We start from the raw sequence: 4,770 nt of genomic DNA, 5'->3' as shown, positions 1-4,770 counted from the left end.
TGAACTATAGACATGAATGAATTATTACTATTTTTTAAAACCACAGTAAAATGGTCAGTTTTCAAATGTAAAATTATGGATGCAAACTGAAAACTACACAGAAAAATATAACATAATTGTTGAAAATGAGCACTATTTCTTCTATAACCTAACAGCTATCGAGAAAACAAAACTCCAAAGTTTATCACTTATTACAGTAATGTTGAACACTTTGCTGTTTAATTGACATCTACATTCTGTTACAGCATGTACATTGTCTAAATAGAACATCTGTTTCAGTTATACTAACACTGTATCTTTGGCAAGAACTTACAATAAACTAACAAAAACTATCAAGAATCTATATTGGAACTGGCAACAAAAGCAGATTTGTAACCAAAAACCTTAAGATGCAAAGTGACCATCACTGGGCTCTAGGCCAGTTCTAATCTAAGTCAATAAACAAAGATCTACAAGAAGGAATGAAATTAAGGGTGGGCTGAAGTAACTCCTGCAGATACTTAAATTGGACTCTACAACACAAAAACACATGGGTTACAAAAACTGATAAAACACATTTATTTTTATCAAAACCTGTCAAACTGAATTCAAATCTAGCATTATTTTGAAAAATATCTCCCTTTATTATTTATTCCCCATGCCTCCTTTCCCACTCCACCTTGCTGAGCAGTCTATTTAGCTACGTATGTTTAAAAGCATTCTGGCGAAGTAGCGGAAGTGCTTTCTCTTCCGGTCTCTTTGGCCTTGGCTGCAGAAGCAAGATGACGAAAGGAACGTCATCCTTCGGAAAGCGTTGCAACAAGACGCACACGTGGTGCCGCCACTGTTGCTCTAAGGCCTACCACCTTCAGAAGTCTACCTGTGGCAATGTGGCCACCCTGCCAAGCGCAGGAGAAAGTATAACTGGAGTGCCAAGGCTAAGAGAGAAACACTGCCGGGACTGGGCACCTAAAAATTGTCTACCGAAGATTCAGACATGGATTCCGTGAAGGGACAACCCCTAAACCCAAGAGGGCAGCTGTTGCAGCATCCAGTTCAATCTTGAGGATTTCAATCTGTCATAAAATAAATGTGCTGGTTTCCAAAATGAAAAAAAATAATAAAAGCATTCTGGCCTTTCAACAAAAGGAAAATAAATTTCTGACTACAGAAATATTCCAACAAGAAGCCTTATCAAGAAGAGACCAATATTTATGGCAAGTGTGGGAATGGAGGGAATACTGAGATGTCAAAGGAAACAAAATTCTACAATGTCTCTTACATCTTCCCAGGCTGTGACTACAAAAAGTTCAGAATTGATATACCAACATCACCTTAATTTGTCGTGACTTATAAGGACCATGTTTGAGATCCTTAAAACAATTGAGGCCATCACAAGTTCTAATTCATGCCAGGCATAGTAGTGTGTGCCTGTGATCTCAGTATTAGGAAGGCTAGGGAAAGAGAATCACAAATGTGAGCCCAGCCTAAGATACATAGTGACATCATGGGATGTCCTTCTTAATTACAGAGAAAGCTCCCCATGTAAAGCAGGGAAGGAAATGGAGTAATTAATGAGAAAGAAGTAAGAGCAACCACACTTCCTCACACAAACACAGTACTGACTTCCTAGCATCATGGGTTACACAGCTAAATACAGTTGCACAGCAAATTTGTTAGAAAGTAAATCTCTTTCAACTAAGGCAAAAAGAGAAAGGTCAGGTGGTTCGTGTTGTTTGAGAGAATTGCCCATACCCAAAATTCAAAGAAACCTTAGAAATCACCTGATTTAAAAAAATCTACACCTAACACCTCAAAAGTCATTTATTCAAATGATAGTTCACACAACAAGACTGTATCTAAAAATCTAAAGCCTTTCAAATTTTTTTAGGTATTGATTTTAACCAATTTCTGTCCAGATTTGAAAAGCATGCCTCTAAAACTGACTAATACCAGTCCCTTGTATGTGGCAAGGCACTGCGGCCTCATACCAGGTATTAGTCACATTCCTTCGAGAGTCACATAGCCAACACCTCTAGTTTGCCCATTGGGTCTAGAAAGACCTATCAAAGACTGTGGCTATGATCTGGAATGTCCAGAGGTTCCTGCCACCATGTCTAACAGACACACAACAGTCACTGTCAGAACAGCCAAAGAACAGCCGCTTTCTTCCAGTTTTCCACACCTCGCAACACACTGTGCTTTCAGAATGTTAGTCAGAAATCCACCCTGAACATCAGGCCATGTTTCATCTGCACAAGACAATGAAATAAAAAAAACAAAACCTTCCTTATCTTAGAGAGGTCGTCCTACTTTAATTACAGTCCTGTCTCCTTTTGTGATACTCATTCCTATCTTCAGTCCTAAAATCATTTATTTCCCAAATCTTTAGGAGAGGTGAACACATCTGCTTTGGTGAGGCTTATGGCAATCAGAACTATCTACAAAGCAGTGGGATCCATTTATTATGCTCTTTCCCTTAAGATAATTATTTAAAGATTTTATGTTATACTTTAGCACATAGAAGAAGAAAAGTAAAAGCATTTGGGCCTTAAGCTTTAGTCTCTGAGAACAACTTTTTGATATCCCCTCTTACACATTCTTGGCTACTTACATTTTTTTTTTCAGCTTTATGTCTCTGTAAAAGTCAAGCTTGGCAGGAAGTCTGCAGTCAGTACATATAAATTGGTTTTCACGTTTAGTTTCTATTTTTTTCTTCCTAGTGGCAAAGCCCTGGAAGCCAATGTAGTCTATTCAGAACATGATGGAATATTTGCATATAAAACAGCATGATTACATATATAAGAGCTAAATCAGATACTAAATGCTAGCAGATGTCAAAAGAAAATGTTTGAATGTAAAAGAAAATTTATTCCAATCTTAGTTTAAGCAGAGAAGAAAATTCAAACTCTTTACAAAAAAAATACAGCATTCTTAATACCACTGTTTAAAGCAATTACCTGATACATTTTAACGGACATAAGACTTGTTCCTCAAGACAATCACCCAAACAGTTTTAATTTTCTACAATAACCATTTTATATTCACTTTTGAATAAAATCCTACTCCCAAAAGTTCATCTCAGTTGGTCTACAAAGCCTTTTCTTTTGCAATGAAATCACAATAAACCCTGACGTGTCACCAACCAGTATTTAGGAAGTGTTTCTGACATGAGGATCTTACTGAGAAAATTCTATTACTAATTTTTAAATTCCCAGGAAAACCTTGGAAGGGGTTGTGGTTTGTGGTGGCACAGGCACAGGGCTGGCTAGTTGTCTGGGTCATATACACTGTGCTTTATGAACTACTGACCTGTTGCTTCATAGCGAGGATCTTTCGTCATTTCATAAATCAGTCCAAATTCTCTTTCCAAAACACACCCCCACCTACCCATTAAAGAGTGCTGCTGACCAGCTTTCCCTCATAGCAGTTTTCAAAATTTATAGTTTCTAAAGGGTTGCCGGGTTTTCATATAGGAAGGATTCTCAAACTTATCTGATTGTGCCACTAAAGATAACGAACACCCTGCATATCACAACCCCGTGTCTAATCCATACATTCAAGCTAAGTAGTCATGAGATGATAATTGGCCTGCTGTGTAAAACACACATTTTCTGTTATTTCAACTAAAATGTTTTTAGCTTTCACCAATGGACTGCAATCTACATTATGAAAAACATGGCTCATATAATATGGCAAATAGAACACTGATAAATTCACACACCCCTTCCTTCAGCTTGGGTGACTTTCTTAAGACCATGAAGAGAGCATCTGCTCCACTGAAACCTGTACTTCTTGCCCCTCTCTATACTCTTCCTTTGCTTTTAACTCTCTATGTGTAGTGTATCACTAATTCACGTACCATATGAAAATTCATGCATATTTATATGTAAGTTTTCCCCACTGAAAAAACAAAACATCTAGATCAGTTGTTTTCAACCTTCCTAATGATGTAACCCTTTAATACAGTTCCTCATGTGACCCCAACAACAAAATTATTTCATTGCTACTTCATAACTGTATTGTTCTATGCTATGAACCATAATGTAAATATATGATATGTGACCCTAGAGGGGACATGACACACAGGTTGAAAATCGCTGTTCTGGATGGAAGTTTGCTTTGTGCTGTCCACTGACCTCATTCACAGCACACAGAATGGAAGCCTTTAGTCTGGGTGCTGATCCACATGTCCTGATGGCATAAAAAACACCCACTGTGTGCTTGTTAGGTTTAAAAGCTACAAGTAGTAACCACAAACATTTGTCCTAAAAATGGCTGTGTCTGGGTGTTAGGGAGAGAAAACTGTCTTTAGGAAGGTTGAAGACATGCTGGAGCCTTTGTTGCAGCAATACCTCAAGGCGAAGGGCATTCAATGCATGCCATGCCAGAGTCTTCATCTATGTCCCTGGACTACAGACACCCTTATAAACACGCTTTGGAGAAGCTGACCACTCCAAGGACAAAGGAAAAAAAATATGGCAGGCAGGGAGAGCAAGATAAGGAAGAAAGAGAATTATTGCAAGCACAAGTTGATGAGAAAGGGACTCAAAAGAGAAGCAGAGCTGTGCTCAGATGTTGTGGGCCCTCCTTTGAGAGGAGGCAAGAACAGTAAGACAAGATGGGCCTGAATGGAAAAGTATGCATGTTTGCTTTAAAGAATTCTGTCTAAGGCTAATTAGATGCAAAACGATCCTCTAAAAGCAGTTGAAAAAGCCTGATCCATAAATGAGTCACAACTGGTACTATGGAGAAGACATCACAGCTTCCAAGTGGGAGAATCAAACAAGC

At 38.3% G+C, this 4,770-nt stretch overlaps 1 pseudogene; it reads left to right on the top strand.

Annotated features, from left to right (window-relative positions):
- The first annotated feature begins 761 nt into the window (after positions 1–761).
- LOC119807299 lies at positions 762–4,185 on the top strand (annotated as a pseudogene).
- The last annotated feature ends 585 nt before the right edge of the window (positions 4,186–4,770 follow it).

This window comes from Arvicola amphibius, chromosome 2 (genome assembly GCF_903992535.2).
Source record: "Arvicola amphibius chromosome 2, mArvAmp1.2, whole genome shotgun sequence".
In the NCBI taxonomy this organism is placed as follows: domain Eukaryota; kingdom Metazoa; phylum Chordata; class Mammalia; order Rodentia; family Cricetidae; genus Arvicola; species Arvicola amphibius.
This window is presented reverse-complemented; position numbering and strand designations above follow the sequence as displayed.